Source organism: Ovis canadensis, chromosome 3, assembly GCF_042477335.2.
Source record: "Ovis canadensis isolate MfBH-ARS-UI-01 breed Bighorn chromosome 3, ARS-UI_OviCan_v2, whole genome shotgun sequence".
In the NCBI taxonomy this organism is placed as follows: domain Eukaryota; kingdom Metazoa; phylum Chordata; class Mammalia; order Artiodactyla; family Bovidae; genus Ovis; species Ovis canadensis.
The window spans coordinates 117,567,472-117,578,100 of NC_091247.1; the positions used below are offsets into that span (position 1 = coordinate 117,567,472).

General features: G+C 42.5%; 1 long non-coding RNA gene across 1 annotated transcript in view; it reads right to left on the reverse strand.

Annotated features, from left to right (window-relative positions):
* Window positions 1–9,041, reverse strand: part of LOC138437201 (uncharacterized) — a 45,139-nt gene extending 36,098 nt beyond the window's left edge. The window contains exons 1-2 of the long non-coding RNA XR_011255811.1: window positions 8,351–9,041; window positions 141–248 (exon numbers count right to left, since the gene is read on the reverse strand). This is a non-coding gene — a long non-coding RNA (uncharacterized lncRNA). The remainder of the gene's footprint in view (window positions 1–140; window positions 249–8,350) is intronic.
* Between the last annotated feature and the right edge of the window lie 1,588 nt (window positions 9,042–10,629).

Sequence of the window (10,629 nt, forward strand, 5' to 3'; positions counted from 1 at the left end):
GAACCCCTCCACCTGCCTAGACCAGCTTTGTACTTTAGCCATTGAGCTCCCCCATAAGATTTCACTTAAATAAATAGATTTTGTGATTTTATTTGAAAGTCTAAAGATCATAGCAATGATGCATTGATCTTTTTACTTACAGTGTGTAGACAGCAACAGTCCTTTACAGAAGAGGAACACTTTGGTCTGATGGCAAGGAGATGCTGAGTCAAAGGCATCAGGTTCAAATCCATGGTCCACACTTGTCTCTGTAACCAGGAGGACATTACTTTATACCTTCTGATCTTTATGTCTTTATCTGTTTAAAAATAATGTATGTGTATAATATAGCTCAAAGGACTGTTGTAAGGATTAAATATTATGGTATTTTTAAAAGTAGCACTGGAGCAGTACAGAACAAACATTCAGTTACTGGCTAATCTGAAACTGAGGCAAAGTGCTATAAAGCATGAATGCAAGAACATAATTTAGACCTCGCGGATGTTTCAACAATGACCTCCCCACTCCACCCAAGCTCAGTGCTCAGTTAGGGACCACGCAGAAGAGTATGTAGCTGAAGGTCAGACCTTCCAGATGCCAGAGTCTGGAGCCAACTCTAGGCTTAATCCATTCTGAGGAATGAGCTGTCCTCCAGGCACAGAGACCAGCATAGAGAACCAGGAGGCAAAAAGGTACGTGCATATGGAAGGAGGGAAGAAAGCAGAGGCGGAGGTGGTGGGCAGGGTTTCCCCTGAATCGTGTCCTGGGTGAGCGGGTTGGCTCTGTACAGGACAGAACACACTGGTGATAAGCACCCTCTCCAGGATCCTGACGAGGAGGAGGTGCTGGGAGCAAACGGAGAGAAGAAGGGACTGAGGAAGGAAGAATGCCAAAAGGCGACCACGGAGGTAGAGAAAATGCATACGGTTGGAGAGGCCCAGTGCCAGAAACACCGCCAGAAAGTAAAAAGATTCAATATTATTTCCAGTTAGTCAGATTTACCAATGCTTACCCCCCACACACACAGAGAGAAAATTGGTGCACTTTCGATTCCCACGTCAATGAAAGTCACCTTTGGTGCTCACGACCCACGCTCGTTTCTAATCCCTGCCTATCTGAATGAGGGGCTCCACCGACAGCAGCTAGGGAGACCCACTGCGGCGGCATTTACCTGGTGAGCCCTCCACACCGCTTCTCAGCAGCCATCTGAGCTACCCCATTTCCCAGCCTCTATCGTCTCTACCAGATGATCCTGCAGTCCCACTCAGAGAACACCGTAATTCCAAAAGACACACGCACCCAGTATCCACTGCAGCACTATTTCCTGTAGCCGAGACATGGAAGCAACCTCTGTCCACTGACAGAGCAATGAATAAATATATACTATAATGTATATAGCATATTGAATAATATATACTTTGGCTAATTCATGTTGATATTTGGCGGAAAACAACAAAATTTTGTAAAGCAATTATCCTCCAATTAAAATTAAAAAAACAATATGGTATATATATATACCTGATGGTATATATATACACGATGGTGTGTATATACACGATGGAATATTACTCAGCCATAAAAAATGAAATAATGCCATTTGCAGCAATATGGATGGACCTAGGGATTGTCATACTGAGTGAAGTCAGAAAATGAAATATCTTATGATATTGCTTATCTAAAAAAAATGATACTGCAGAATCTGAAAAAAAATGATACAAATAAACTTACACGCAAAACAAAAATAGATCCACGAACAAAGAAAATAAATTTATGGTTACAAAGCAGGAAGGGAGGTGTGGGATAAATTAGGAGGTTAGGCTTAACATAAACACCGTGGTGGTTTAGTCGCTCAGTCGTGTCCGACTCTTGCAACCCCATGGGCTGTAGCCTGCCTGGCTCCTCTGTCCATGGGACTCTCCAGGCAAGAATACTGGAGTGGGTTGCCATTTCCTTCTCCAGGGGATCTTCCCAACCTAAGAATTGAACCCAGGTCTTCTGCACTGCAGGCAGATTCTTTACCAACTAAGATCTGAGGGAAGCCCGCGGCTGTGGGATTCGAACCCACAACTCCGAAGACTGGAACCTCAATCCAGCGCCTTAGACCACTCAGCCACACTACCTGTGTAACATAAACACACTGCTATACATAAAATAGATAACCAATAAGGATCACTGATTAACATAGGAAACTATGCTCAACATTTTATAACTTATAAGGAAAAAGAATCTTTATATATATATAAAACTTAATCATTTTGCTGTACACCTGGAACTAACACAACATTGTAAATCAACTATACTTCAATTTAAAAAGAAAAAAAAGGAGCTCTACCTTCTCAAAAATTCTACCAGCCAGTTGGCAAGGATTTACACGCATTGTCAAGTCAGCTACAACGAAACTTTAATCAAAGTCAGTAGAAGCTCTCTTAATCAACTTTTTCCTCCATTTAACCAGAATAACTGGATTAACCAACACTCACAGAGACCATGTAATTCATTACCCAGGACTGTGGAAGCATGAAAACAGTGCTTTTAACAGTTCAGTTCAGTCGCTCAGTGGTATCCAACTATTTCCAACCCCATGGACTGCAGCACGCCAGGCCTCCCTGTCAATCATCAACCCCCAGAGCTTCCTCAAACTCATGTCCATCAAGACTGATTGCCATCCAACCATCTCATCCTCTGACAACTCCTTCTCCTGCCCCCAATCCCTCCCAGCATCAGGGTCTTTTCCAAGGAGTCAGTTCTTCGCATGAGGTGGCCAAAGTATTGGAGCTTCAGCTTCAGCATCAGTCCTTCCAATGAATATTCAGGACTGATCTCCTTCAGAATGGACTGGTTGGATCTCCTTGCAGTCCAAGGGACTCTCAAGAGTCTTCTCCAGCACAACAGTTCAAAAGCATCAATTCTTTGGTGCTCAGCTTTCTTTATAGTCCAACTCTCATGTCCATAGCTGACTACTGGAAAAACCATGGTCTTGACTAGATGGACCTTTGTCAGCAAAGTAATGTCTCTGCTTTTTATATGCTGTCCAGGTTGGTCATAGCTTTTCTTCCAAGCAGCAAGTGTCTTTTAATTTCATGGCTGCAGTCACCATCTGCAGTGATTTCTGAGCCCAAAAAAAATTAAGTCTCTCCTTGTTTCCACTGTTTCCCCATCTATTTGCCATGAAGTGATCGGACTGGATGCCGTGATCTTAGTTTTTTGAATGTTGAGTTTTAAGCCAACTTTCTCACTCTCCTCTTTCACTTTCACCAAGGGGTTCTTCAGTTCTTCTTTGCTTTCTGCCAGAAGGGTGGTGTCATCTGCATATCTAGGTTATTGATATTTCTCCCAGCAATCTTGATTCCAGCTTGTGATTCATCCAGCCCAGCATTTCACATGATGTACTCTGCATAGAAGTTAAATAAGCAGGGTGACAATATACAGCCTTGATGTACTCCTTTCCCAGGTTGGAACCAGTCTGCTGTTCCATGTCCAGTTCTGTTTCTTCCTGACCTGCATACAAATTTCTCAGGAGGCAGGTCAGGTGGTCTGGTATTCCCATCTCTTGAAGAATTTTCCACAGTTTGTTGTGATCCACACAGTCAAGGGCTTTGTTGTAGTCAGTAAAGCACAATTTCCTGGTGGCTCAGTGGTAAAGACCCCACCTACCAATGCAGAAAACGTGGGTTTGATCCCTGGGTCAGGAAGATCCCCTGAATACTGGAAACCCACTCCAGTAATCTTGCCTAGGAAATCCCATGGACAGTGGAGCCTGGTAAGCTGCTAGTCCATGGGCTTGCAAAGAATTGGACATGACTTAGCAACTAAGGGCTTCCCTGATAGCTCAGTTGGTAAAGAATCCACCTGCAATGCAGGAGACCCTCATTCGATTCCTGGGTCAGGGAAGATCCCCTGGAGAAAGGAAAGGCTACCCACTCCAGTATTCTGGTCTAGAGAATTCCATGGACAGTGCATGGGGTCACAAAGAGTTGGACATAGCTGAGCCACTTTCACTTATTTTACTGGGGCTTCCCTGGTGGCTCAGAGGGTAAAGCATCTGCTTACATTGCAGGAGACCTGGGTTCAATCCCTGGGTCGGGAAGATCCCCTGGAGAAGGAAATGGCACCCCGCTCCAGTACTCTTGCCTAGAAGATTCCATGGACGGAGGAGCGTGGCAGGCTACAGTCCATGGGGTCGCAAAGAATCGGACACAACTGAGTGACTTCACTTCACTTAGCAACTAAACAACAACAGTTAAGCCAGGACAAAACACACAAACCAGGAGACATGTTTACACCAAGCCAGCTCTGCTCTTCTTTAACCCACCAACCAATAGTAAAGCACAGACTGTTTCCCCGCAGCCCCTGCCCTACGGTGCCCATCAGCTGAGCTCCGAAGAATCACCTGTCATCAATCTCAGACATGTCTATGCCCATTGTATTTGTTATCAGAATTATGTAATTAGAGTAAATACTATGTAAACCAATAAAATATAAATGTAAAAAGAAAAGGTTTCTGTAAAAATTTAGTTAAATGTCTCAAAAAACTCAAAAAATGAGTTGCTTTAAAAACTGCTGCTTTTTTGGGTATGGGTAAGGCAACTGTAAAATGTAGGAAGAAAAATACATGAAAACTCGAGTCTAGACAGAGACGACAGTCAGTTTATTTTACAACTGTTTTTAAGATCTTGCCCCACTTTAAAGAAATTGAAACTGGATGTGGTTAATGAGGCATGACCAAAGTGGTTTATATAAGAATGAGAACATGGAACCTCAAACAATGAACTCATAGCAAGGAAAAGCTGGACCTTACAGTAAGAGGTAATCTGTACCTTTAAAACTTAAACTAAAATGTTTAAGACATTTAGATACCTAAAACCTCTATCTATATATTTATCTATCTTTAATTCTCAGCTTGAGCAACTTCTTCAACTGACCAACCAACCTCTGGTCCCTACCTTGATTCTTGCCAAAATTACAGCAGGTCCTCTGTCTTCCTATGTAGATCATGTCTTAACAGTAAGAGGTCTTTTGTCAATGTAAGATGTTTCGTGTCACACCTCAGAAATTATTTCAAGGGAAGGGACTTCCCTGGTGGTCCAGGGGCTAAGACTCCACACTCCCTGTGCAGGGGGCCCAGGTTCGAGCCCTGGTCGGGGATCCCACAAATGCAGCCAAGATCGCACATGCTGTAACAAGGATCAAAGACCTCTGGTGCTGCAACTAAGACCCAGCACAGCCAAACAAATAAATAAAACCAGCTTTTTAAGTTATTTCAAGGAAAGCTCATTGATCACATTTTATTTATGTTATGATTGTCAGGGAGGAAGATTTACCTCAAACTGGAAAAAGACCTAGGGGTAATGAAACTTAAAAAATGTCTGCTGTTTTACAAACAATGCTCCTGGGCAATGTAAATGCGTATAAGAGTTTATACGACCATAACTTCCTATCCTAAACAAATTATGGCACAATAAGCAATTTTTCCGGAAAATGAAAATGGAAACCTCGTGTGTATGCCCCTTATCCCAAATTACTGCCAAAACATACATAATTTAACAAGAAGAAAAAGTTCTCAGCAGTGACAAAGAAAAGAGAAAAATAAAACTGGGAGGTCGTTTTCCTTGAAAACAAATTCAAAGTTAGTGATTTAGCTGAAGGGTATGAGGTTGAGGGTTGAGAGACACGGAGGAGGAAAGCAGAAGTCACTGTATAAAGAGGTAAAAGGAACGTGACAGTAATTGTACCCCTGGCCTCCTTACTCTGCTCCTTGTTTGAAAAATCACTAATTAGAGAAAGAAGCCTACCTCTGTTCACAATACTATTAGAAGGATGTAGAGAAAATAAAAATAGAACACCTGCATATGTTTATGTCAGGCTCTGTTCAGATGCCTTATACTTATCAATTCAGGTAAGAAACAAGTGTGAGAGCTTTGAGATGAGCAAGAGATGATTAAAGCAATGGCAATCCGATACTGGTCCTCAGAAGACCAGATAAGGAGATAAGGATTTTGTTATGACAAGAGAGACCTCAGTTGAACATAAGGGAAAAATTATTTGGTTATGAAGCTGATCAAACATTGGAAAAGTTCTGGGGCGACTGGGTCTACAACAGGCCACTTGCCTAAGGAAGGAGCCTAGATACAAGGAAACTGGGAGAGGGCCAAAGGGACTGACTAAATCCAGGTTGGCAGGAGCCCCAGCCCCGGAAGGAAGGCCATCCCCAAACTCCCACCCCAGGGGCCACAGTGAGAAGCCTGCCAGGTCATCGAAGCTGAGTCATGAGTCATGAGATGTGGCGGAACCCACTGAAACAGCTTGCCAGAGGCAAGAAGGCAGGTCTGAAAAAGCCAGCTGCACAGTGTGTCGATTTCAGCCGATTCTCCGCTGCTCTGTCTCACGTCTTTTTCAAACACGTTGTGTTTATTGGAAAGTAGCTCCACTTGTGAACTGTTACCTGACTCTGAGACTCTGCCAGGAAAATGTATGGGGCTAAATAAGCAAGAGATTTCCCTAATAGTTTATTCATCTTCTCCTATCTCAAAGCAGTGTTTAAACAAGGGGATCATGCTATGTCTACAAATTTTAGGATTCAATGGAAAATGTAGAAGAGATGAAAGAAAAGAGGATGGGACAAAGGAAGGAGGGAAGAATTTTAAATTGCCATTAATGTATATCTAGGTTTAAGGCTTAATATGAGTGATCCATCTGAAACTGGAAATAAATGAGACATCTACATTTAACCTGGTACAGTGGTTTGGAAACAGCAACCCATTGGCAGACTAGGCACATCAGAATCACCTGAGTAGCCTTTTTAAAAATATATCCCCAGTTGTCACCCCCAAACCTATGAACTCAGAATCTGCTGCGATAAGACAGATTATCTCTATTTTTCAAAGCTCCTCAGGTATGTCTGATTCACAGGAGACTTGTGAACTTCTGAGTTTGCAGACCCTCTTAGCGTCTAGGGCCTTGTACCAAAAACAAGTGAGGACCTCTTATTAGTGTCATGCTTGGGGTGCTAGACCATCAGTGTTGGTCATTTCCATTGGATTCTGGTACTTTCCAACAAGGAAAAAAAAAAACTTTTTATAACTCAGGACCTGATGAGCAAAATGAGACAATGTTTAAGAAAACACAACTCCCTATGAAGGAAGGAACTCAGTATATATAATTTACTTATAGTTATCTTAAGCAGAAGTATGCACAGTAAAATATAAATAATTGCAAGTATAAATGCCCTCCTCCCTAGAACACTGGTGAAGCCTTCAGCCAGGGCCGCCTAGAAGAAAAATCCTGTCCTCACCCAAGTCCAAACCTACATCTTCTGTTGCCATGGGCTTTACACCCAGGCAGGTCCTTTTCGGCTGTTCCTTGCTGTCAGCGCTAATACGCTCATCAGAAAGAACTCTCAGCTTTTCCTGTCGGCAATTACCCAAAGTTCATTGCTAATATACATGCCACCTTCTACTTAAGACATCAACTATGTTACTACCGCTCTTTCTATCTGTACTCTTGTTTTTCTACCAAAGAAACTTCTAAAGGGACAGTTCTCCCATATAACTTCTTTTGAATGGAACTGTATTATGCTCACGATTTCTGATCTTTCCAGTCTCAAAAGAAAAGGAAAAGAAAGAATAAACAACAACAACCAAAAAAAAGGGAAAATAGAAGAAATACCAGCTCTGAACTGAGTATTTTAACTTTTCTTATTTCGATTTCATTACTCTAGCCCCTTTCCTTAATTTGATTTCATGTTACAGGGACTATAAATTATTCCTTTATTGTGCCTTTATCACAATGTACTATAAATGCGCTTAGTGTTTTATCTCTACCATGAGTTTTAACAAGTCCAGGAGGGCAGAAAGCATCTGCATTACCACTGTTGAATCATCTATATCTAGCTTAGCACCTGGCTTCTATAAATGCTTCATTAATACTTATTGAATTGCTGAATAAATGGTTGTTTCCTGCTGTAACCACCATATTTTTCTGACAAACGTACTCTCTGCCACTGACCCCCCAGAGGGCAGAGATGGTGTCACATTCGCTTGTATGTCTGAAGTACACATTTGAAGAACGACTGAATAACCTAAGGCAGAACCAACCAAGCCACATGATTCACCGTTTCATTGTTCAATACCTTTAAAAGAGTTGCATAAGCTCGTACACTATCTGAACCAAATCAGAGGATTTGGTAGGCATTCTCTGCACATGAATAGTCTGGCTTGTGAAATACTGAATATCTAAACATTCCCAAGTTTCTAAATTGTATACAGACTAAATAATTTGCAATCAGGAATTGTCCTTATTAGGGAGACTAGTGCTCAGAGAATCCCAATCCATACACTATTAAGTTCGAGAAGCAAATTATATATTCCTTTACCGAAGCCATGGTTTCCTTACGGCATCATCTGAGATGAGTCAGGAGCAAAAAGGTCATCAGCGTCAGAAGTGTAGTCGCTGGCTTCCTGCACAGTTGAAAGCTAGAAATGAGGCAGCAATCTAGACTTGGCGTGTGTTCAGCCTCTCAGTCCTGTCAGTCTCTTTGCAACCCCGTGGACTGTGGCCCGCCAGGCTCCTCCGTCCATGGAATTTTCCCGGCAAGACTACTGGAGTGGGTGGCCGTTTCCCACTCCAGATGACCTTCTTGACCCAGGGATTGAACCCGGGTCTCTTGCATCTCCTGCGTTGGCAGGTGGATTCTTTACCACTGTGCCACCTGGGAAGCTAAGAATCAAGATTTACTACCCAAATATTCCTTCCTTCACCTCACTTCCCTCAAATGCACCCAACCAAGCAAAATTTGGTTATTTGGACACACTATGAAAAGCAAGATTTTCTTGTTTCCACTTTCAAATATAAAATAGCCACCCACAGTAAATAAAGCCTGAGTCACAGTTAGGTAAACATCCTATTGTTAGTGAATCAATAAACACAGATCAGCTATATACCTATAAAGAGTACTGGAAGGAATCTGAGGTGCACAATGACAAATAAAAATTGGAGCTACTGTCTATTGAGCATTTGCTGTTTGCAAAACACTGTGGTAACTACAGCTAACCCTTGAACGAACTGCGGCAAAAAGTTTCTGTTTGGTTAGAAATTACCCTTATTCTATCCAAACTGTTTCAGGTTCCTGCCCTTGGGTAAATCATTTATCAAATTTTGTCTTTGAGGAAGAGGCAGATTTCAACTGTGGTAGTCAGTTCCCCTAACTCCAACATTGTTCAAGGGTCAACCATATTTAGAATATCTTATTGAATCTCCATGATAACCCAGGAAGTGAAAGTGAAAGTGTTAGTCGCTCAGTCGTGTCCAACTCTTTGTGACCCCCATGGACTGGAGCCCATCAGGCTCCTCTGTCCATGGGGTTCTCCAGACAAGAATACTGGAGTGGGTTGCCGTTCCCTTCTCCAGGGGGATCTTCCTGACCCAGGGATCAAACCCAGGTCTCCGGCATTGCAGGCAGATTCTTTACCATCTGAGCCACAGGGGAACCCAGGAAGTAGAGTCTATTATTATCACAATTTTATAGATAAGGAAGCTGACACCCATGGAAGTTAAATAGCTTTCCAGAAATTGCACATTCTGTAAAAGATGGGGCCTAGATTCAATTCCAAATAGAGGAAAGGGTAAAAACCCAAGCCAATCATTTAACAGTTGAGCTAAGAAACAGAAGTAAAGGACTTCGCTGGTGGTCCTGTGGCTAAGACAATGCACTCCATCCCTGGTCAGGGAACAGACCCCACATGCCACAGCTAACGACCCTACGTGCCACAACCATGCTCAAAGGTCCTGCCTGCTGCAACTAAGACTCAGCACAGCCACGTAATTAAAAAAAAAAGGATAAGCTCTCCCTACTGGAGAAATATTAAAAAAGGAAGGATGGAAGGAAGGAAGCAACAATGAAAGGAAAGAAATAGTCAACACCTTTGAAAGTTATTTTTGAACCAGATTCTTTTGGAATTAATTGAGTATGGAAATCATGTAAGACTTTCAGTTCCATGAAGTTCAAGCAGAACAAGAGACTATCCATGTGAAGGGGGATGAATGGGAATACAACCAGTCCCAAAGAGGAAAAAAATGAGAGTACCGATTAATAATATTATCTGTTTCTGCCAAGGCCTATTCCAGAGAAACTGCCCAGTTTTTCAGACTTTTGGTCAAGGGTTACTTTAAAACACTGGTCCTTGGAGGTTTGGAAGAGTAGATTTTTAATATCATATAAGCACTTCCCAGGTGGTGCTAGTGGTAAAGAACTCGCTTGTCAATGCAGGAGACATGGGCTCAGTCCCTCAAGTCAGGAAGATCCCCTGGAGGAGGGCATGGCAACCTACACCAGTACTCTTGCCTGGAGAATTCCATGAACAAAGGAGCCTGGCATGCTACAGTCCGTAGGGTCAAAAAGAGCTGGACATGGCTGAAGTGCCTCAGCACATACACAGCACACACGAGCGTCTTAGAAGAGATGGCTTGTTCACTAATCCTGCTTGGTGGGTAACAAAAATTACTCAGCAAAGGCAGGTTTTTCTTTATGCATCTACTGCCCAGAAGCCACCAACTTATTATGATATCCTTGATTTCCATTAACACTGCCCCGCTCAGGAAACAAGGTGCCTAATCATAATCTCTTCTCTGACTGCCCTGGCAGGTAAAACTGTG